Source organism: Passer montanus, unplaced genomic scaffold, assembly GCF_014805655.1.
Source record: "Passer montanus isolate IOZ18808 unplaced genomic scaffold, ASM1480565v1 scaffold10, whole genome shotgun sequence".
Taxonomy (NCBI): domain Eukaryota; kingdom Metazoa; phylum Chordata; class Aves; order Passeriformes; family Passeridae; genus Passer; species Passer montanus.
Window position 1 is genome coordinate 19,388,829 of NW_024356505.1, and position 25,397 is coordinate 19,414,225.

Sequence of the window (25,397 nt, forward strand, 5' to 3'; positions counted from 1 at the left end):
GGAGGTAAGGGAAATTAACCTGGCGCTTGTAATGAAAACTTTTTTTTTTTCTCTCTGAGTTACTCAGTAAACTGTCTAACTTTTCATAGGCTGCTAGTGAAGAACTTCCCCCAGCCAGCACATGGAAAAAATGTAACCAATTTTATATAATATTTAATATAAAAAAGAAGCACTCCTATGGTTATGTTTCGCAATGGTTGGTTGTGGCACTGAACAGTTACTGTACGAGCTACATAAAAGTGAGGGCTCCTTATGAGGTTAAAAACCTGAAGATTTTTATCATCTACTGAAGACAGTAGGAAAACTGTGTATGAGTATTTTCACAGGCTTTCAGATGACTGAGCAGTTCCTACCCCACTGCTGAATATTCCCACCCCTAGGGAAGACACATTTGCTCACCATCCATAGTGTACTTTTTGTGTTGCAAATGTAAAGGGAAGTGTGAGCTGGCTTTGCTCAAGCCAAGCACTGTTGACTACTGGAGGATGAATTACATCTGTTCATTCTACCGATATTATAAATTAGATACAAATTGTAATAATTATGCTTAATTGCTACTTAATTACTGATTAAAAGAAACGTTTTTATGATTCTTTATTACAATCCCATGCATTTTTTTCCAAGGATGTTTAATCAGGCAGACGTTCTGAAGAACAGCCACAAATCATATTTTAGTGGTAGGATTAGAAAGACGGTGTTGTGCACACCATTTTGAATATGAGATTTGCATATGACCTAAACTTCAGTACAGTTGGAACATTTTTGTCCAAGTGTTGCCAAAAAAATGCTCAGCTTTTCAGGACAAAGATATTGCAGATATCCAGAGCATGCTAGGACACTAAATTAGCAATGCATTCCCTCCCCTCCCCACCACCCAGTATCATAGCTCTTTGTTAAGCAGATGAACTTCCAGGCAGCAAAAAAAAAAACCCCAAACTTTTATAATATACCTGGGATTTTTGCTCTTACCAGTAAAGTGAATTAAGAGGAAGAAGGGGAGGATTTTTTTTTGTGTGTTTGGTTGTACAGTAGGGAAAATAGATGGAGATTTGTCTGCTTGAATCCAAAGAGCCAGGTGAGTAATTAATCAAGATCATGTCTCGATAATTGGCCAAAGAGCAACAGCAGGGTTGATCCTGCATTTACAGCTTTGAGAGTTATGGATATCAAAATGATTTTGACTGTTCAACAAATGCTGATTTGGGCCCCATTCTTCTATATGTATGAATTGACTATCCTTTTAAATGTCAGCACGACATGCTGCTAACAACTGCTGACATTGGACTCTAGGTACTTAAAATCTAAAAAAATCCCTTTCTGTAGCTATGAAGTCTATTTGAAATAATTTTTCAAGCATTAGAGAGACTAACTGCTACTAGTGGTTTAGAGTGTTTAGAGTGTTGGATTAATTATGCCCATTGCACTGCACAATATAAAGCACTTATGATTACTACATGGATTGTTTTTCTGGGGGGAAGGGGAGGGTCTTGTCATTCGGAAAGGAAAAAAAAAAATCACATATTTTCTGATGTCTCTGCTTGTTACAGAGCCCATTGAAGTCAATGGGAGTGTTGCCATTTGTTTGTATGGGCTTCCATCAGGTCCTGTATATGCTACTGTGAACTGGAGGGGGTAAAGGAGTATTCTGAAAGGGAAGAGAAGCAAGAGGGGAGGAGTTAAACAGAGGTGAAGAATAGAGTTCTTTGTCTATTAATTAGGGTTTGCGTGCCTTGTGGAAAGCAGTGTTCCTCCAGCACTGGATCTCTCTGCCCCACTATTTCAATTTTACATCTTCTGTGCTAGTTGCTCTTCGGATCAATATAGGGCTCATGTATTGTGCACTGAGTAGCACTAACCATAGCACTCCACTGCTCTGGTGCATAGGAAAGGGAGGACTTGAATTGAACAAGCTTCTCTAGGGTCAAAAATGCTTTTTGTTTCTGCAGATGATGCCCACTGTCCCTGAAACATATTGTCCAGCACAACACCTACACATATCACCAGAATTTTTCTCTGAGTTACTCTATCTAATCACTTGTTGCCTATGGAGAAATAAGACCTGGTGAAACTATGGAGTTCTGATGAAGTCTTGCCAACATGCTTCAGCTGAAACTGGAAGGGCTCACTGGACAGTGCTAGTTCATTCCTATGTCCATTTTCTCCTGGTTACACCCACCAGAAGACAGTGACAATTGGTTGCAATTAGAGAGGAAAAGTGCCATTGTATTTGACACTAGGCTGGACTCTGGGGATGTTCTGTTGCTGGGTGTGTCTCAAACTGCTGGGTGACCTCGGGTAAGACATTTGGGACTCAGACTTATGATCAGTTTATAACAATTTAACAAGCTATTGTGTCTCAGTTGAGCAGCAGTGACTGTCCTTGTGTGCACTTTCACCCAGAGCAAACAGGCTGATGTGACCCAAAGTGTAGTTATATGAACAAATAATTAAATCATTTCAACCAGCTCTTCTGCCATGAGATCGTATCCCTGAGAAGGCAACTAATTTGGTTTAAAATTTGTGAGGTTTTTGTTTTGTTTTGCTTTACTTTCTTTTCTGGATTATTTTTAATCTTCACCAGTTCCCCAGTGCATGTCACTGGAGGAATATAGGTCTTTTGGCAGCAATGTTGGGCATAGAGTGTCAGTGCTGATTTAATCTGTAGTGAAACAGGTCTGGTTACTTTGCCATTACTGTGGAGTAAGAAGATGTGCATGGAGCCAGCAGATCAACTGGTGCTTGAAGATATTTCAAAGTCGTTGTGAGTCTGACCAATCAGATCCCAATCAGCAAGGCACCTAAATGTCTCTATGAATCATAGTATTTGCTCCTCATGTAAAAAGGAAGGAGGTTTTACCTCTCTCTTCTTTCTCTGTCCAGATTGTAAATTGCATAGTGGAAATGTTTGTGCTCCATGTTGGTACAGAGTACAACGTAGTGAAGGACTGTTCTTGTCAGAGATCTGCATACAAGTACAAATAAATCATAAGACTAACAGAGGGAGAGGTGTGCTCACCTGTCAGTGGAGAAAAGCAGAAGGCAACAGTCATCCTCTGAATTCAGAGGCCTTGTTGTCTGCCAATTAGCACTAACCTCAGAGTTGTGATAAAGGTATATCCTGAGCCTCCTTTCACTAGGCAATTTCCCTCAGTAAGATTTTTAATTATTATCTGAAGTGCTTTATTTATAATTATTTTGGTAGAGAAATATGATCTTAATAGTACAGTGAATAGTACATGTGAATTACCATTTTACACCACACACACACACATACACTTCCCATTCTTGGAGCAGTATTTTACAGCAGTTTTGACTTTTGTTGGTCAGGCAAAATGATCTACATTTGTGTGAGTTAAGGATGACATAGGACCTACTTGAGAGCACTGAAGAAGCATGAAGTCAAAAAAGAGCTCACAGAGGAGGACAGGTATCTGCTACCACAAAGAGGAACCTGCTCCTCAGGAGCTGCAAGGTTATGTCTCAGAGAATAGGAAAGATGAAGTCACTGGGTTGTGGAAATAAACCACTTCTCGCAGAAAAGGCTGCGCATAAATTTTATTGTATCAAGTTAATTTCATGTCTGTAAGTCTGCTGAATTGATATATACTAGTTTCAAAGAAATTGTTCTTTGTTCAGCTGGTTTGCAGTCGAAAGCAGAGTATTTACTGTTTGTTCTTAGGTGCTGAGTAATGACGATGATGTGTTCTTATAATTATGATCACATTTTACTATGACAGTAAATACTAAAGTTTAAAAGAATGTGCAAAGAAAGGGATCTGGATGGGTCACAGTCAAGCTGTCTCCCAACTCCTCTAACAAGGGCTCACACCAACATGTTCCAGGTCTCTGAGATGATTTCTCTTCTAATATAGTAGCTGCTAGCTAGCAATTAAATTTCTGTCTATAGAAAATGAGTCCAGCTGGCTTTGCTTCCTCTCCCTTGAGAAATTCTTCAAAGTTCTAGGTTCCCACAGCAAGGCTTCCATGGCTTCAAAGGCATAATTTGGCACATGCCCACTGGGCATGCGTTTGTCAAAGTACACACACAAAATTTCACTGTTGAAGATCTGTGCCCCAGGGAAGCTTCCAGTCTGAGGTGAAATTACTTCTTTCCAAATGCCATACTTGAACTATGAAAGGATACACCCTTTAACATAATAATAGTGACTTCCAAATGCAAAGACATAGCCTCTGATTTACAGCAAGCATACCCACCGCAGATTAGCTCTTGAGATATCTGAAGGCAAAGTATTATAGCAAGAGCTATTTATCCTAGATTCTGCCTCATTACAAATCATCCTTGTACATTACACAGAAGGAATAATAAAACAACTGCCTATTATCCCTTACAGAGTGGCAGACAGATCAAAACGCTCTCATCTCTTACTAGTCCTCATTCAGACAACTGTGGCTCTGAAGTCTAACCTGAACAAGCCACATCTTTTTGAGACAACACAAGTGCTCTTGTTTCTTCCCACCACACACAACTTTTTACGAGAGAGGAATACTGAATGACAAGTAGAGCTCCTTCATCCAAAGAAGCTATGTGAGGTTTGTTCCTCATACCCACCCAAGCAGCCTGTCTAATGGCTCTTTTCTCTAAGAGCTCTTGGATCCCCTATTCTCATGAGCTTACTGCATTTGACAGTGTCTTTTTTGACACACCCAAGAAAGGTTACACAAGTAACCACAGATGCCCTTGAGAAAGATTTTGAAGTATATCATGGCCCAGTACACAAAAATTTGTGTAGGCCTTGTCTGCTACTGTCCCAAAGTAGTGTGTCCAGACTAACTAGCTGTCTGTTCCTACTTCAGTCAATGGGAAAAGACATCCTGTACTATTTTTCAGACACATCTAACTTTAAATTCTCTGTTAGGGTATGGTGATATGTTTCTGGGAGTGAACATCTACCTCCATAACTAAAAAAAAAGGCAGAGACAATTGCTTTATCCTAGATGCCAAATTCTTAGCTAAATCTAAGTAGACAGGTATCATCCAAGTGGATGAAACAATGCCCAGAGGGAAAGTAAAGCTATGTAAAAATTTCAACTGCAACTGGATGTTTGCCGTCCAAAAAATTTTGTTCTGTGCCTAGTTTGTGAAGGATCAGAATAGCTTCCAATCAGACCAGTTTTGTTTCTCAGTTACAGCTGTGGAAGTACAGTATGGTTTTAGTGCTAGAGATCCTCTTTAGGAGGGTGATATGTACTGCTTGGTGGCATGGAAGAACAGAGCAGGTACACTTCAGGTTACTGCAGAGGTAATTTCTGTGCTCATCTCTCTGAACTGATTTTCATCTCCTTGGCTTCAGCAGGAAGGCTGGTGCAGGCAGGGTTGAAAACAGCAAAATGGTAGACCTCCCTCTGGCATTTGATGTACCATTTGGTACATGACATCTGGTCTCATTGATTATTTCAGGGGAAGGAGTGGATGGGGCCTTAAGCACCTAATTAGGGCTTAGCTGTGTAAGCCAGCTTTGAGTATGAGGCTGGAGCACCTATACAGTGAGCCTGGAGGGACTTTGTTCTCACAGAGGAACACTGCCCTGGATCTTGCCTCCCACTTTTGTCTCACTGAATGTGAACCTCTCAGCCTGCAGAACAATAGCACCTTCTCAGTCTAGATTTTGAGGTCTCATTTAGGCTTTGGGAGAGCTTCTTTTAGTTAAACATTGAATGCCAGTGTTTCTGTCTGGTAAAGCATTTTGTATTTGCAATAATTTCTGTACATATGACTTTTGATTCATTACAGGAAGATTTAATTTGTTATAAGGTCCTTAGCTTTTTCAGGACACCATAGGTTTGTCTGTAGTCATTCCTTTAGTCTGCTTTGTTATCTATAATATTTCTTCCTTTGACACAGATGGTCACACATCAGAGTTTGTTCTGGTTAGGAAGCTAAACCATTGATGGAGTCGGGCCCTTTCTTGTCTTCAGTTCTACCTATTTACAAAGAACATGCCAACTTCCCTTTCTCAGCCTGCAGATGCAATCAAAACCACCAAAGACAGTATCTTTGCTTACAGCATCACAATTTTTTTTTGTGTTCAGTATTCCCAGTAAGTTCTCCCTTTAGGCTTTGTGCCCAGATAGTTTCCTTTTAGCTGCTGTGTTTAGCACTTATTTCTCTTTCTGTTTCAACTACCTTGTTTTCTTGTACATACATACACACAAATACACCCTTACCCAAAGCAATACCCATTGGTACCATCTGCCTACATTATTCAAGATTTAGGGTGTACTTTTGCCTTGTCTCAGAAACCTGTATTACCTCATCAAAGAACTACTTGGCTCTGTTATCTCTGATGAAGGGTGGTGGTTACTTCCATCAGCCTCAATGCCTCTTCTCCCAGTCTTGAACAATAGTACATCATGTTCACCCTGTCTTTGCCCTCACAGGATTTTCTACTTGCTTATCTTTCATTTATCTCTGTATTGCTTTATTTGGCACTAAAATACAGAATGGACGTGCTGGGACTAAATTCCCCTCTCGCTGACAGTTCTACTATCTTCTATCTCCACAGATAATAGATAGTGGAAATACTTTTGATGTACATCCATAAATGAAAGAAGAGATAGAGCTGTGTTTTCTTAATTTCTTTTGTCAAGTTCTGCTAGGGTTTTTGTTTGTTTGTTTGTTTGTTCTCTTTTCTATTTCTCTGATACCTCAGCTTTTTTTTAGCTGGCCTTTTAAAGAGAGCTTGTAACTTTAAGCAACATAAGGGATAAGACTATCTGCAGACTGCAAGGAAATAATATCTGAATTAAAAGAATAGAGGTTAAAGCCAGTTTTTTGTCTATCAAACAACCATCTCTGGAATTAAGAAAATAATGCTCTTACAGTTAGGAAGCTATTAGCTGTTAAAGCTTTTAGATGTTTCCTGTGTCAAACAACATCTGATGGCCGAAAGCCATGCTGACAGGGATTCACTTATGTCATAGGCTTTCTTTGGAGAGAAATACAAAGAAACATATGGGTCATTATGACCCACCCCTTCATTACCACTGTGGAAATGCAGGTTTTTTACAACAGAATAACATCTCTGCGATACCTTGGTTGTCAAAAACCACAATTATAGTCATTGTTTATGCATTAGGGAAACCTCATCCTAAATCTGGCACCATATGGGGGTGAAAAGAGCAGCTGCTGACATTTCAGGATAATCATTATGATCTAGATGCAGATATGACTCAGCATGATGAGCCCGACAACAAGAACAGGAAAAAAAAAAACAAAGCAGCATAGGCAGCTTTCAAATGTCCCTTCAAAGCACCAGCCCAAATGCATTTCTAAGGGGAGAGGCTTTCAACATGCATCAAGTGGGACAGCTCCTTAGGAACTCCACATGGAAAGTCTGAGCAGGGCTCCAGGCCAACATAGCCAAAAGGGTTGTTGATATTTATGTGTGTTGTAATCCAAGGGAGAAAAATAATTATTAACTGCCCAGAAAGAGTTTTAGAATATTGTTTTTTCCTCTTATTTTTGTGAACAATGAAACCATGCCAAACAAAACTATGCAAACAGCCCCACCTCCCTCTTTTCAACCCCTCTCTGAAGCACTAGCTCATCCTTTTCAGTCACTTTGGAATTCAACTGATTCCCTTTTAGCAGAAAATAACAGAGATACTTGGCTTCTTCTATGCAGCCCCACTGATATTATTCAGTGAATTCTTTCAGCAGGCCACTACTTTCTCCACATTCCTACCTAGTCTCTTGCTATGATGCCTGCAGAAAATGGCACTGTTGATGGCCTTCTGCATGTTCTACTTCCTGGGTCTTTCTTAGCCCTTCTGTTCTTGGCATGTTATTTCCCAAGGCAGGGATGCTCTTTCTCTTCATGCGTCTGAAATATGGATGTCATGGATAAAACATCGTGACAGAAAAGCACTACACACAACTTCAAGAAAATGCTAGACTGTTGATATGTATATCCAAAGCCTTGTTCTGGTACATTAGATCTGGCAACAAAAAATAGTTGTGTTTACTCCATAAATATGTAGTCCACATTCCTTGTGTCAGTCTCAGTCTTTTGGTTTGGAAGATTTTGTTGTCATTTTTAAGGAAGAAATATATGCTTTAACCTCTAACTCAATGCGAGGCATATCCATTAGAAAATTAAAATACAATTCCTTTCTTCAGAAAATGTTTATTTTGGTAACGGATGAGGAGTTCAAGTAGTGCCTGTAACAAGGCTGAGGTTCACTCACACTTTTGTCACAGGGCTTTTCACATCACCTGTTCATCGTGTGGTGGGGATGTGCCCAGTTAGGATGGATGTAATTCCTGGTTTATGATGGTATAGAGGCCAGAGAGCCTTGGGCAAAAGCAATGCTAAGACTAAGCTTCTGACCACTTTTTAGTCAATTTAACAACTTGCAATTAATCTTTTGCTTCTGACTGAAGGCCTTAGTAAAGGACAGGGCAGCAAAATATATCTGTTGGTTGGATAAGCTATTCTGGCCTTTGGAAGCTGGCCTGGAGGCTATAGGTTGGTCATTTATCCTTTATTCCAAAAATTGACAAGAAAACAAATACCAACCAGACAAATCAAACCCCTCAAACGTGAAAAAACCAAACAAATAAAAAACCTCATACAAACCCAGAAAGTCATATATAGAATAAATAAAATAATAATCTGAGTCCCCCAGCTGATTTGTAGGTAGATGCTAACTTTTTCAAAACATTGCAGGGAAATTAGATTTTTCACAACCTCTCATGTACAGCTTTAAAGTAAAGTCTCTGCTGTTTTGGTTATTTCTGGTGATTCATATCAAATATTCTGTTTGGTTCTAATATTGTATACACTCTTAGATTCCCATTAGCAGCGTGATTCTCCAAATTCCTGCCATGCTAATTTGAAAAGATACTGTTTACCAACAAATAAATATATTTCAATATGGTTCTGCCTACTTTTGGATGTGTAGGAGGGAAATGAAGCTAAAGAGTATATGACCTGTGCTCTTACAGTAGACAACTGAATATTTATGTGTTTATAATGGATACATGTTTAAGGTTCAGCATTGCTATCTGTACCTATTATTAATGTCTGTTGTGTTAACATATTAGTTTGCACTGTGGTAGAGATCCCTCTAAAGATCAAAGTCCCTTTGTATTATGCTCTGCATGAAGAAAGTGAGAGGCCCTGCTCCCATGCTAATCACCTCTGCTCATGCTTCAGCTGCACAAATGTTATACTTGTAAAGTAGCTTCTGAGTGTATAGTCTTGAACATCAGGGGTGGAAAACACATACCAGATGAACTACCTCTGTCATGCTGTTCTTCAGAGAAACTGACTATGGCTACATCTTTACAGATGCATGGCTACATCTGGTATTGTACAGTTTGGCTTGTTTATGTACTCTATTCATTGCTCCATCAGTGGTTCGTTAATGATTTGGCCGTTTTGTCTGATGCATTCTTGCACAACATTGAGATCTTTTCTCTGTAAAGTCTAAGTATCACATGGCTTGGTATTTTGGAACATCCTCTGGATTTCAGGAGAAGGAATGTGGTTGTCTGATTAGTGTTGAAGGTTTAGAGGTGTGTGAATATGGAGAGTTTTTATACATAAGTTTGGTGTACTTCAATGAGCGGGTGCTTCACTGTTGTTCTGGGAACCTGCTCTCCCATGGTGCTAACAGTACTGGTGCATACCTACAGAAAATGTAATTTTCCTTGCAGGGAAGAAATATGTGATTCTAATTTAGCATGGACCATGTAGATAATTCTTCTCTTTTTATTACTGGAAACCAGATATATTTCCTTTACATTGCCATGACATCCATGGTGCAGTCAAATGACTGTTGCTTAGTGGAAAGGCCATTTAGAGAAAGCTGTGCCTGACCTGTAGAACTGTTACTCAGGACAGAAGCATGTTTATGACTTAGGTCAAGTATGACTGCTGAGTTGTGTTGTCTGCTCATGAATTTTGTTGCTTCATATTTTTCTTTCTCATTAGTGTGATCTGCTATAAAGAATGGGGAAAATTACAACATATCAGTTAAAAACCCAATATATTTATATCACAGGCAGGACCTTGCATTGTGACTGGATACATGCTTTGTAAGACCAGTGAAACTGATACGAATAACTCATGAGGTTCTTGCTCACTTTCAGCAACACCTTCTAAACAGTTGCAATATCTCAACTAAAGCTTCATCCTCAGCAAGCTGCTGACTCTAAATCCTACAGTGGGAGAGCTGTGTTTGTGACAGCCCTGGTTAGAAAAGACAGCTGCTTTTCCAGCTGTGATGTTGAAATCCTGATTTAGATGCCAAAGTAGAAAAAGTTGTTTTTTAAAAACAACAATGGTAGCAAAAACTGTCTTTCTAACAAATGTATGGTATTATTCCTCAATTCATTTTTAAGACATTTTGTTTCACTTCCCACTTAACAGTATACAGAAGGAAACAATAAAACTTGCATCACAGATCTGAAGAGTAGCTCTTGGGCTGGTCTAGAGGAAAATAAGGAGCATGAGGCTAAGCCAAGAACATGTGTGGAGACTTGGCACCATGAAAATACTCCAAATTCCTGCTCCGATCCCCTCTGCTTTTTGTATGCCCATTCCAGGCAATGTGACAATGTGTTTTCTTACTGGGTACATCACCGCTGGAGACAGGATGTCCTCTGGGGCTCCTCCAATAGGAGGATGATTTGTTGGTTTAGCAATCATTAACTCATCCCTATTTTTTTTAACACAAATTAAAGTTGGCAGCAAAGTAACCTCATGCTGCTCAGTGGCAGCTCCTTGGCAGCTCCGTGTTCTCCCTGGTTAGGTCCCCTATGCCAGCCAAGCCATGGACTTCAGAATTTGTTTGGAGCACTTCAGCTGGCTTGCAATCAGATGTATGTTCCCAGATCTGTACTGGCAGGTAACTGAAAGGCCTCTCAGAAAGCATCTAGGGTTTTCATTAAAACCACAAATGCATATATTAGTGAAGTTATTTACAACGAAGGAAGGACATGGACACCATGTACAAGTATCTATCTAGTAAAAGAAGAATTTTAGGTTACCAAGCAGTTAGAACTAGAGTATTTAGATACATGCAAATAATTTTGGGTTAGGCTGAGGTCAGCAGTCTCCACTGGTTTCTAAGGCATTGATGGGAAGGTATCTGTAACATTCAAAAGGCTGCTGACAACATCAATCAAAACCTATTACATGACATGTTATTACTTGGAGATCTGCTGTATTAAGATGCCATGTGGTTGGAATCAGATAATTTTAATTGTTATCACATGTAATTGTCAGCCACATAATCGGGTCTTACCGATCTTTAACAGTGTTTGCTTTTCAGACTTCTTTCCTGAGGCCCAAGCTCTTTGTGGATTATTTCCGTGGTCTTTTTTATATCAAAAGGAAAACTAAAGTTTTCAGAGACCGGACATCACAGTGATCCTACATCTAAACAATGGACTGTCTGATGTTAAACCAACATTGTAATCCGGATTTCCCAAAAATTTCAGAGCTCATTATAAAATGCTCTTTAGCTGTAAAAGCAGCAATGGAGCTTTTTGTTCTAACCATGCAAAAGCAAACAGACAGATTCTGCTTTTACTCACATTGTTTTGAATGGATTTACTCTCTGTTTTCATTAATGTCACTGGCCTAGCAAGTTTCTGGAAGATATAACATGTTACAAAATGGAAGAAGGAAGGATGCTAACAGCTATTAATTGGTATTTGATAGAAGCAGAAAGTATCTGAAGATATATTATAGTCCTAATTATTTTAAAAATAGCACTGGGACACACATGTATTTTGAAGCATATATGGTAGCAGTATTTTCCTGATTCATCTATTAAGATTTGTGAAATTGAGATGAATTCCATTTCTTCACTCTGTTTTACTTCAGGTTTGTATCTGAAAAATAAAGACTGCTCTCTCCAGAAATTTGCAATGTTGCAAGACAAGTTGTATTTTACACTGTACTAAACTTTCTAAACTGTACCAAGATGTTTGATAAACCTTTTATTTCATAATATCTCTTGAGATTAAACAATGATAACCCATCTCTTTGGAAGACAGTTCTTAAAAGCCAGTTTTCTTAATGAGACATATCACAAGCAGATGAGAAAACATTGGCTCTGGTTAAATTTGCATATATTTATACTTATAAAATATTTGCTTATATCTGCACTATCTCCACTATCTCTTCTTATGTTAAAAAAAAATAAATCTAGTTTTGGCTAAAGCAATATTCCTTTTGGTCTTAAGAGCTCATAAAATGTATCTGGTAATTTGTTCTCCAACTCATAATCACCTTTATTCTAAGAGAGGCACCTTACTTTCAGTCTCTCTGGCTTAAGTTTCCAGCCCTTGGTGCTTCTGCTGGATGGAAGAGTCCTTTTAAACTTGGTATTTCCCTGCTGTGAATCTCTCCTGTGAACAACTAATGGCTTCCCATCTTCCTCCTGATAAAATCAACATGGAATTATTTATTTTCTTAGTTTGATTTTTGTTTACTGCAAGGAATTCTTGTTTGAATAACTTTGTGGTTCTTTCCTTTACCATTCCTGGTTTCTGTTGACTGCCCAGTTTTCATCATCTGCCAAACTCATGTCATTCAGAGATTGTATTTAGGGATATGTTTACAAGGCCATCGGTGAAGTTGTTACAGAACATGAAGCCTTGCACAGAACTCAAAGGAACATTGGGAACATCCATTCAACTGCAAATTTCAGCTGATGCCTATTTTTTTGAGATCTGTCAGACAGTTTTTAATCCATTTGATATGTTTTATTGCTATTATAAAATACTAGAATCATAATAGTATGTAAATTCCTATGGATATGAATTTAACCCTTCCTTTCTCCTTGTTCCTTCTGTACTACTGTACTAGCAGAGGGACTTCCATGCAGAATAACTACCAGTAAAGGACTCCCATTGAAGAGTCTTGGTAGACTTGACCTGGCACTGTCTCTCCATCAGGATTGAACAGCAAATGTTTTTATTTGGCTGTTGAGCACGTTTTTTTACTGGTTTAATAACTATTTAACTAAGCTGATATCAGTAAAGAATTTGATGGTGTAAAAGCTTAACTGCAAATATCCATTGTGAGTTACCTTCCAGTCTTCACTTCGATTTGTGCTGAATATTATAGTATATATCCAGAAAGCAGAAAGAGAAAAGCCATTAATGACACACACACAAAGACAGTATTACATTTGAAATTGTGACTCCGAAATTCAAAGCATGATGATTTTAGTGTCTTGTGCTAAAAGCTGATCCATTGTAAGCATTAAAACAAGCATATGCACAATTGAAATCAGGAATCTGTGTTGTTGGTATTCTTCAAGTTGCATAATTGAATGAGACGTGCGCAACCAATTTAGCTATAATGCAATGACAGAGAAATTAGCTTCTACCAGCTCTGACTATTGAGTATGTTTAATGTACCTAGGGCCCCAAAATATATATATTTGTTACCAAACCCTGTGGATAAACAGAAGTAAATCGCCCTGAGAAAACCTGCTGCTAACAGTATTCTGTGGTTGGCATTCAAGTTAAATTGTTTTCAGTGCAACTACTGTGGAGCATTTGTACCTGAGGTCTGAAAGACGTTAAATACGAGACTAAGTAATGTCCTATAGCTAATATACATTGATACTAACAGCATGTATAACATAAACATGCCTAAGCAATTAGCATAATGGTGCAAAAGGGGCTGAGAGGAGTTAGATGCTCACAAGGCAAAGGTCTGTGTATCTCCATGACCTTGCCATGGCCATTACAGGTTTTCTGACCTCCAGATTCTGCAGATGTAAGGAATCATTTTGGTGTCTCTGAGCACAAGACTTCTTCATTTGCATCAGATTTGATTGTTGTGGTTTTTTTCAACATGTGTGTCTCTGGCACCTCCTCTCTAGTTAAATATCTGAAGAAGCCACTTGACTTCATGAAAAATACCAGGGCAAATTAGGACAAAGTCTACAGAAAATTGTTGTTTAGCTTAGAAGGAATTTCAGTTGTGGGCAAAAATCTTCATTCTGCTTAAAAATAAGTTATTTTTTGACTGTAGCAACCTTAAAAGTGATCAGACAGATCAAATGACTCCTGAAGTCTAGAGGGAATTAATGGTCTTCAGCTTTAAAAATACACAGAGATATTGTTGCAATAACCTGGAGCACTGACTGCACATCAGAGGATGGCTCTTGATAATTTTCTTCCAGATCACTGTTATGAAAGGGGATTCCTAAACAGAAACATCTCCATCTCCCTCAAGCAGTAATTAAAAAACCCCAGCAAACCAAACAAGCACTTGGCTGAATTCAGTGTTCACGTACATGTGCCGTTTCCCGTTTGCAATCAATGAGTAACTACTGCATACAGCCCAGGGCAAAGTTTGGCTCATCATAGTAACACTTTAACATTAATTTAGGATGATTAATGATTAAGTCAGTAGCTGTGTAGTATTTGTGACTTCTATCCTAACACTGCTTAACTTTATATTATTTTTTAATTTACAGCTGCCATGGAAAATGACCAGAAATCTACTATCTGAGAAAACCCATCCATCATCTTCAGGCAATCTTCCAATCTGTTAACTTTAGCTGCTACTAATAAGTGTCTCCATCCAGGAAAAGCAATTATTACGATGTTTCACAGAACAGCTTCCAGATAACATATGATGTAAACTGCTCTTGGGCAACATTTCTTCTAAGGAAACTAGTTTTTTTTTTTTTTTTTTCCTTCAGTAAGCAACTTTACCAATGCAAGTGTAATAAAAACAGAGTAAAGAGGAAGAGCTGTTGGAAATGGGATTTGACCATAGCTATTGCACCCATTTACACCTCCCAAAGACTGGAATCACAATGCTTTATAAAGGCCTTGTTATGGGTTTGATCAGACTCTGTTAGTGAGATCCTACATGTGACTGAGATGTGGTCATTAATGTGTTACATCACATAGAGCCAAACCAAGCAACCTGGTTTGACTCCAGGTTCACATCCAGAGAGTGATATCTCGTCTACAATCTAACACAACAACCAGCAATGGAAAACAAGCCAGGCTGTGTCTGTTGGCATCTCTATTTTGATTCTTGCTGTTTCGAGGCCCTTACTGAACATGCAGCACCAGAGTGGGCTGCTGCCTGCAGTCAGTCCCCTGCTCAGTGTGCTCACACGTGGCAGTCCCTTGCATTTCTCCTGGTCCTGTCTCCACAGCACACGGGAAGGCTGCTGTGGTGGGGCAGGTGCCACTGGGAGGCATTGCCATGAGGGTTGTGGAGAGATGGAGGCCTCTCCAAGGTAATCATGGACCATTATTAGGTGGCTTAGATGGATATCCTGATGGAGGATGCACCTACCTGAGCACCCAGTGCAGAAAGCTTCCTATTAGAAAAGGGGAAACCAAAGCAGGAGAGTGTCAAAAGGGCAGTATATGGTTTATCTATGGCTACCTTCACTGCAGCCTAATTTCTGTAACAAGACATCTCTGTCAAGGGATTGAGGAGGAAAATTTTAACAACTCCCCTGTGACAAAATACATACATTGATAAAGTCTATTTTCAGATCCTGGAGCCAGTACACTTAGGATCAGTCAAATAATAATATGGTGGCATTTCACCAAGCCTCTCTGATTAGTTTTGGGGGCTGGTTAATATCACACATATTTTTAGAAAGTTCCTCATGGCTAATATCTGGCTGTTCTTCACATGTCCTTGTAAGCAGATGTTACCTTGTGGCTGACTTTCTGTCTGCCCTTGCTTGACTCCTTGATCTTGAAGGCTGACAACATTTAGCATGATTGCAGATACCCATCTACCGTGTCAGACTGAATGACTTGTCTTTTCAATTCCACTTCTCTAGTGTATTACAGATTCTCTTGGTTTGTTTAGATTTCTGGTTGTAGACTTGCTTTCTGATCCCCAAAGAATTAGATACTGAAAGGAAAGCATGATCTCTATTCCTTCAAAAAATTTCAGATTAGTGTGCTAGATCTTTCTGTTTCATATGTAATCCAAACCTGGATACCTTTTACTTTCTGAGCAAAAGTTTGGTCTTGAGTACCATCATTAAGCTGTTTGCCTTTAATTGTCAAAGATGGATAGATACCAGCAAACAATTTGATTTTGATGTCGAACAAGAGGGTAAGATACATTGCTGAAAGGTCAACAGTCGGTGTTTGGGAGTTCTTGGCCCCTTGGACACCCTGCCAATAAGTGCCTGGAAAGGCTGACTTTTCCATATGGCATGAAAGTTCATCAGGGTTTGGTTATAGGAAAGCCTACATTCTTCTTTCAGTTCTTAGGTGGTTTAAAGTATTCACCAATTTAGTTAAGATTCTTTTGTTCTCCTAGGCAGTAGTTCTACTGTAGTGAGATGGAAAGTGTTAATATTACTTTCCCTAGGATATGACATATTGAGAACTTCTGCCTTGTCTTTTTTCTTTTTTAATTTTTAAAAAAATTTTCTTCATGTGAACAGTTTTTGGGCATCAGTGATGTAACGTATTAAAATATGATCATGAAATTGTGAGCAGGAGACACTTAATGGCGCCTGCTTGATTCCTGACAGCATTATGCTGTCTGTAATGATGAGAAAGGTAAAAATAAAAATGACATTTCCAATTTGGCAGGTGCCCTGTAGCATTAACAGGGAGTCCATCGATTTCAAGGACAGAAATTCTTATATACCTAGTGAACTGAAAAAAGTGCTACTTCTTTCTGTATAGTATAGGAGGAGATTCTTTAAAAAATAAGTAAATTAAGATATCAAATTTAAACTCATTCTTTGCTGTTAGTTTCAAACCAGAAATTGTCACTTCTTTCCTAGAGACATCCATTTTCATTGAGAGTGACTCTGGCCTTTCTGGTATTACTCTGGTATGTTATTTCTCAGCAATGTGCTCAGCCTCTACAGTGCAAACAATTAGTGGATATATATTTTTTTCATCCAGATATTAATTTTCTTGTATAAGACAGTTTTATTCCCTAAATATTTTTCCCCGAATCTATCACTCAGTTTATATGCACAACAGGTCTTTAACAGTTCTGTATTTCTTCCTAAAACAGAAAGTCAAGAGGAAATAAAAATGAATTCTTATGCCTAAATATTTGAAAACTCTGGTCTAGATGTCACTAAGGCACAAATGTCATACTACATATTAAAAAGAAATCACCAGATGCAGAATACAACATTCCAGACACACCGGATTGTATTCCAATTCATACAAGCCTTTTGTCTGAATAATTTACTCTCCTGAGAGTTAAGGGAAATTGGGTGACAATTTTTCAGTTTTGTATTTTGCAACTTATTGAGGCCCCCAAATTAATATTTCCTTACATATTTCTTTGGTACTGACTGTGTTTGTCAGAAGACGTGTGAATGAAAATAGATCTGAAATTTGCATTGCTTTTGGGGCTTGGTTCAAATAGGATTAGCAGATTGAAAGATCTCACCAAAGGTTTCCATGACTTCCAGTTGGGTATTAATGAAGACCTTTTAAATACTTTGGTCTTCTGCCTTTCATATGAAGAGGAATAATGATCCTGCATTTGAAAAACATTTTGATATTGCTAGGGACATAGACATTAATGACTGTTATACATCTTTACAAAGAGTAACAAATAAAATACTGTTTAACAGAAAGACCATGCTTCATTATATTTATAACAATGGAAACTGAAATATAACATTTTTATTTAAAAATCAAGCCACAGATTAAGTTTTGATTGCAGTATTTTGTACTGAAAATAAGAATAAGAAAGCAATTAAGTATTCATAGTCATGCTCTCACACAAACACCTTCCATGGTGAGCCTGTTTATGCAACTGAGGATGCCATACAATTGCTTTTATTACCTTCTTATAAAACAGCCTGTATAAACCACTTTTTTTTGATTGTTTCTTTGTGTATTGTTGAGCGTGTTTGCATTCTAAAGGGCTTTGCCTCATTAAAGCAATTACCATAAACTTGCTGTAGTTTGTTTTTTTTCCCCTTCTCCCTCAGAGCACTAGAAATATCCATAAAGAGCTCTTGCCCAGCCGGGATGTTCTGTGTCTCCCAAGGCTAGCAGTGGGAAGCTTCATTCTGAGGACAAAAAAAATCTGCAGAGATTTTCTTTAGCTGGAGCATCAAAACAGCAGTGAGCCTGGGCAGGAAGGGGGTGAATGGGGTTGAGCTCTGCCAGCTCTAGCAGGGCTCCTGACCTCTCTCTTTTTGACACACGCACAAGAATAGTGGAGACTTTCAAATACCAGTTTTGCCATGTGAGGGGAGGAAATAAAGGAAAGGTGGATGGGTTTGTTGTAGGGTAAAATTTTGATTGATTCTCTTATGGGTTTTGTGGTGTTCAAGGAGGCAGGGCCATTGTTAACCTGCCCATGATAGTGCCTACCCTCTGCATGCAGTTAATCAGATGGAAGGGACCTCCAGTTTAATACCTTAATACCTCAGGTACAACTGCTGAGCTGGTGAGATGTAAGATATGTATAACTCCTGTCAAGGATTCTAGCAATTTGTTTCCTACCAGTGTTGAGGGATGAAGAGAGAGAACTCTCTAGGGTTGCACCTGGGTGAGCATAAATACAAATTGACCGAAAGCATGGTGAAAACAAAGGCAGAGCTTATCCTATGGAAAGGCTGATGAAACAGTCTAGAAATAATTTTCCTTGAATAAGCTTAACAAAATTTTCTTAACAAAACTAAGGCTCACAGGTAGAGGAACCTGCTGAAGATAAAGGTGACAGGGAACACAGATGGCTGGAAGGTCTTTGAAATACAATCCTTAAATCAGAAAACACAGATTTGTCAAACTCAGAACTTCCAAAGGGAAGGTGGTTGTAAGTTCAGTGAGTTTCTGGTCCAAGTAAAAGACTTTGATTTGCTGTCTCAGGGCAGCCAGAACTCTCTGGATCAGATATTCAGATTCCAAACAGCAGACCACATGTAGGACTATAATCTTTCTAAGATGACCCAGGGACGTGGAAGTCAGCACCCCACAGTCGGGGTGGGTTCTGGGCTGCAGTCTGCTTCAAAATGAGAGCTTCTCCTGTTGGAGATGCTCCAATTTGCATAGATGCCAAGGCTGTCATTAGGCAAGAGAGTGAAAAAGCCTGAGTTGGCAGTCCAGGAATTACATTACCACACTGAGAGGAGCAGATGGAAGTCCAGGTCTCTTCTCAGGCTGACATGTCATTGCTTGTGTGTAGTGAAACTGCTTCAGCCAGGGAAATGAGCAAAAGCATCCCGCCCTCTTCCAGCACACTGAGCTCATCCTGGACTAACGCAGATTTTATTCTGTCTTTTCTTTATAGAAATATTTTTTTACCCAGATCTTCAATAGCTCCAGTGAGAGTCTTAATCTCTGGCTATTGACTGCTCAGAGCAGGCCCTATTTGAAAGGACTTAGTAGCACCCTGAAGTAGAACAGCAGTGAGAACACTTGAAATTGTGAGATCTTTCACTCTGCAGGGAAACATTTTTCCTACCTAGCTCTAATAAGGGACATTTCAATGAAAAATTAAAAAGATTTTAAGGCCAGGAAAATATATAGCACTACAGCACTGAATAAAGGGGCCCTTTATTTTCAGGAGTACACAGAAGTAACTAGCATGAGTCTGTTGATATCTACAGAAATCCTAAACAGAGGTGCAGGGAGAAGAATTAGGCAGGCCTGCAGTGTGCTCAGGGACTGCCCCAGGGGTGGAAAGCTATTATAATTACTGCTGCCAAACAACATGCAGTGCCATACCCACAGAGGTTCTTCCTTTCAGATTGCAATCTGAGGCAGTCGGAGATGCTAGGGCTTATTTCTCACCATTCCATAGTCTCTTCAGTCCTTCACTTTTATGTAAAGAAGTTCTAAAGGCTCAGTGGCCTTTAGAACCTTTGCCTGATCACACTGTCTGTTCTGTCCACTGTGTGCTGTGATGAAATACCTGAGACAGGGTCACATCAAAACTTGATGGGCCTTGTTAAGAAGCCAGTAGAGAACCATCTGTGTGCAAATGTAAAAAAATAAATTTAATCCTGCTTTCCTGTTTCACACATACTCCTCTTTAACTGGAATATTACCATACATTTTCTTGGATTACTACAAACAGGAGGCTAACTCTGCTTTCCTATTCCAGTGGTGATTGAAAAGGGTTAGTCCAGAAATCTATAATCCCCCTCCTTTCCTGGTGAGTAGTTGCTGGTGCTGTTGGCTGTAATCCCTGTGAGGTGCTGATCACCTACCTTTCATCATCTGACTCCAAATCTCTAGTCTTTGACTAAACCATAAAGCCATGAATAGCTCCTTTCTTCATGATCATGTAACTTCTTATACAACAGAATTCCCTCCGAGTACCCACACCAGTTCTGAGTGTTCCTTAGCATTTTTCTTTATTGTGGTTATATTACTGCAATGCAAATTGTTCAAAACATCTGCACTGTTATCAGAGCTGCTGTGATTTACATGGAAGCAACAATAAGTGCATCCTGCAGCTTTAAAAGTTCTCATGCCAGCCTTGCCTCTTCTTATCTTGACACCATCACACTGCTTCACTACATCTAACTCTAAAAAAAGTGCCTTGTATTTATTTGTTGGTTGTCTCAATGATTTTGGAAGCTGCCAGTGACTTTCCTAATTCAATAATGCTGCTACTACACCAATAATCATTCATCATATCCTGAAAGCAAAAGCAGAGTGATTTAAGAACAAAAGGATTTAAAGAAAAATAAACACATGACCCACTGCGGCTGCTTTGGGGAAAGTAGCAATATATGCATGGCAAAGGCAGTAATGAATAGCATCTGCTTTATCTGTGGAAGAGCAAACAGTGTAGACATTGATCATTTCTCAAAAAGAGTGGCTTTGACCAAAAACATGGAGGAAAGCCATCCAGAAGCTATTTTGTGCAAATGAAGTGCAGATTTGTGTATATGAGTCGATACACCATTTGCTGTTTCCTTTCATTAAAACCACAACATTAGCACTGGAAAATTATTATAATGGTTACAGTCAAAGCCACTGTAATGCTCAATTCTCAGAGAACTCAGCGAGTGAAGGGGAGGAAGAAAAATCCTTCCGATCTCAAAGAAGTGTGCTTTAATGTAATGAAGCTCTAGTGGAGTGGCTCAGGTATCTTGTCTTTTCATGCTCTTACCAGCTTATTGTGTAACTCATTCATTGCCTCCTCAGGACCACGCAATGGCACAATGGGATTTCTCAAAGCACCCTATTACCACCTGGGTTTCCTCATTGTATTAAAGCCAAATCCTGCTCCTTTCAGGACGATCTACAGTGGGGCAAAGTAATTCATGGTGTGCCTTGGCTGGCTTTCTCTTGAGGGTTATTTTAGCCCCCTGGCTCCTACAGGCAGAGTTCTGCAGCCCTCCCAGCAGCAACACTGGCCTGACCAGAGCTTCACACTAACCTTGTTCCATGTCCCTCTCTGTAGACAAGCAGAAGACATGGGAGTTGTGCAAACTAACACTAGAGGGGATGTCTTTGCTTTACATTCTGACATATCCATACATGAAGGGCTTCTGCTCAGGCATAAGCATTTGCATTATTTGGTGCCTGTGAGGAGATGGCTCTGGTGGGATGCTCACAGGAGGAGGGATGTAGGGTAGTACCCCATGAACCCCATGACAGTGATATCCAGCCTTTGAGCAGCTGACTAAGGAGCTCTTCTTTTTTCTCCCTATTCAGTGTTGTCTTGTTGCTGCTATGAGGCAGATTGCACAAGATTGCACAAGCTTTCTGTGTTGGGCCAGAACTTTTCTCTCAACAAAACTAGGAGCAAAACCTCCACTTGCCTCCACGACAACGGACCTGGAGCCCAGGTTTCACTGTGCCTACAGCTGTCCAGTGAAATACTCCTCAGATTGCCCTTACAAGCCATTCTTTCCCCTGGAAGTGCTCAGAACCAGATCCCGTTTGCCTCTTAAAAACCAAGCACCCCCCTTCCCAAGCCAACATAATCCTTGTTATCTGGAGCAGCAACTGCAGCAGTATCCCCTCATAACAGGAGACTTTTCCACACACAGACCTTTCACGATACTTTCAAAGCTGCACTGTCAGAAGACTATTAGCCAGTTGTAACTCAAGTTATCCACCTCTTCCCTCATAAGGTGACAGTAAAGGCAAAAGGGCAAATGAAATTTCTTGGCATCACTTTTAGACCTAAGCTGGGTGAATGGCTGGTCCCATGAGCTGACTCCCTTCTTGCCTCCTGTAAATGTGCAGCCCTGTGCCTGAGCATAGCTGGGGTTTGGCACACTTATGCTCCACCTCTGCATTGCTGGGAGAGGCCACTGAAAATATACAATCCCCAGACGGGAGCGATTTAGTGAAATTAAAAACAGACAGGGGGCATTGAAACAAGGAGGTGTCAAATGTTCCCCCTGCCCCACCAAGATTTTGATGTGGCTGCTATGTATACCTGTCTGTCTCCTCTTCACCGCTGTCTAAGTTTGAAAGTTAAAATGCACAGAAGGAGTGGAATCAGAGCAAAGTAACACACCCCCTCACAGACACACATGCGCTTTTAATTGTGTGTTATTACCAGTTAATTTCAGCTTGTCCAGAGGCAGGAAGAAAACAGCCTATAGTGGGGCTTGGGCCTCCAGAGGTATTGTAAAACATAACATCCAAAGGCCTTCCTTGACTCCATTGCTTCCTCCAGCCCACAAAGAATGTATTAATTCACATTGTTTGATATTTCCAGATGCGGCTGCTTTCCCACTGTAGTCCTTCTATTATTTTTTTTTTGGTTAAAAATGTACTTTAATGTGTGAGTGAGTGAGTGAGTGAGTGAGTGAGTGAGTGATAATGGTGCTGCCTTTTGACAAAGAACAAGCAAGAAGAAGATTAAGAAGTCAAGATAGCTTTTTACAGTCCCAAATAACTGCATATCTCAAACAGAGTAAGAATGCTATTTGAATATATCACAAACTTGGAGGCTTTGAGGGAATCACAGCATTGCTTGGGCTCGCAGGAGTTAAAGGGGGAGCTAAGAAAGATTTTTATTACATAAGGTTTTTGAAAGTTATCTATTCTTCCTGTCCTCTTTTGTAGTAGTGGTAATGGTACAGAATGTGAAACAAAGGTGTCACTGAAGCAAGGCAATAAATTAAAAGCAAATGACTACCATAGAGTATAAATCTACCACTGCCAAGTAGATTTGCATTTCCTTATTACTGGTGGGAATAGGAAAAATTCTAGGAGATAGAAGACATAATATTTAAAGCATTAGGATTGTGCTTAGACTACCAATATTTGAAAATACAGGGATAATTTGGGATTTGTGAGCCAGTGGGAATCTTATCTGCACCCATTAAATTCATCAAATGGCAAGTAAAAATAAAATAGTAACAAGAGTAAGTGAGCAGGAATATATGAGTTTGGTGCAGACTTTGCCAAATCTCACTTTGTCTCCCTAATTTCTCTGAACCTTTGCTATTGTCCACAGAAGGGTGGACAGAGGTGAACCAGAAATCCATTTCTCTAGACTTCCACTAACCTCTAAAAAATACACACATGAATCTAAGGGAAAAAATACCCCACAGCATCATGCAAGTTAAGCTGAATATTTTTATCAATCAAAACCATCTGGAACATAGGAAGCAAAGTACTCTTTATAGCTAGTGAATAAAAATTACTCACTTAAAGATTAAATGGCCAGCTTTTGCCAAAGTAAGAGGTTTACCATTGAGATGCTCCATTTATTAGGATCAATGTCATTACTTACTGTACTGTTATTACTATATTGCTATTACTACTGTGTTTACTATACAGCTGAGTAGTGTGATGAAAATATTAGGACATAGCTTAGTTTGGTTTTTTTTTTCTGTGTGAGCAGAGCATTTTGAAGAGGTTCAGGTAGTTGCAAATGTATCAGTAATTTAACAAATTGAATAAACAGCAGTAAAATGGCAGCTAAAATTCAGTGTTGATAAAATATTTATATAGCCAAAAAGGAAAAAAACACCCACCTTCTTTCAAAGACTTCTCAAGCACTGATTTCGAGGGGAATCCTAGTTGGCAGTTCATTGAGATACTCTTTTAATATGAAGCTGTGGGTTAAAACCCTTGATGGGATTTAATGGTATGGATAAGGAAGAGGGCAGCAGAATACTCTTACATAAATCACTACCACCACTTCCTCCAGCACTGCATAGGTGGGACTGGCTGTTCTGTCTGCAGAAAGAGAGTGCATTTGGAAATGAACTCAGAAATTACTCTGACTCATTGGTGGAGAAATTGGAAAGCTGGGATTTTTTTCTCTTTGAAATGGAGAGAAAAAGAAAGGGACATGATAAAAGCAGAGAAAATAATCAGTGTTCCATGTAACACATAGCAAAAAGTGAACACTTGATAAAAAGGAAAGGCAGCTAAGTCCAAACCACTAGCAGGCAAGTTTCCTGCTTCCTGAGGGCTCACATGGACCCTGGCTTTGCCAGAGGACACCAGAATTCAACAACAGGAACTCAACAAAGTCTGAAGAAACACTGAGCTTCTTTCTGGGCAATGATGCTATCTGCAGTTAAAATAATTAATGCCAAGAAAAATAACATTGGAGAAAATATAGGAACTCATAGCTGAAGCCAGCACTCACTATTTTAGAGATTATTTTGCAATCTTCATTGGACTGTTGTTAGGACAGGTAATACATCATGTTATTCTGAGCTCTGTTAGATATGGGATAGTGAGCAGATACATCAGGTTGGTCTAGAAAAGCAATTTTCATATTATTGTCCTTTCTAAACTATAAATATACATTTTTGTCAGGCCATCTGATAGCAATTATCAGTTTTTACAGCAATGGCTTTCCTCCTGTACTTTGTAGTTCATTTTTATAAAGAAGTAAATAAATAGGATTTTCCAGATAGAATTTTGAGCATGATTTCTCTCTGATGAGCTGCTGACAAATACATATGCATATTTTTAATTACTATCCTCATTTTAAAATCAGACTGGTTCATTAAATGATGGAAAATGGCTCAGGAAAGACAGACAGTGCTTTCAGCCCACTGATTCTGGAAAATAGTTCAGGAATATCAGGCAGTTCTTTAAGCCCTCTGCTTCTGTTCTCTAACTTTTTACAACACACAGGATCTGGGATCTAGACAGATAGGACACTTGGTATCTTTTCTTTTCCTCACATTCTCTGTATTTAAAATACTACTCCAGTGGTTTCTGACAACTGCTTAGGGCAATTTTGCTTAGCCTAGCGGAATGTCCTGGAAACTACTGGCAATGATTTAGCTCCCAAAATTGGAACACATTTAGCAGAGACAGAAAGCCTATGAACAAATAATGGACAAATGCCAGAGTAAATAAATGTGGTTCATGAGCTGTGGTCAGAAATGTCTCTCTTTCAGTATGCAGTGCAAATCTTTTGCCAACATTTACCATAAAGTTATTACACAAAGCAGTTTTTCCTCTCAGTAAGACAAACTCA

General features: G+C 39.3%; 1 long non-coding RNA gene across 2 annotated transcripts in view; it reads left to right on the top strand.

Annotated features, from left to right (window-relative positions):
• Positions 1-17,918, top strand: part of LOC120504275 — a 38,450-nt gene extending 20,532 nt beyond the window's left edge. For both annotated transcript variants that reach the window (XR_005627985.1, XR_005627984.1), the window contains exon 2: positions 14,473-17,918. This is a non-coding gene — a long non-coding RNA (uncharacterized LOC120504275). The remainder of the gene's footprint in view (positions 1-14,472) is intronic.
• Positions 17,919-25,397: the final 7,479 nt, after the last annotated feature.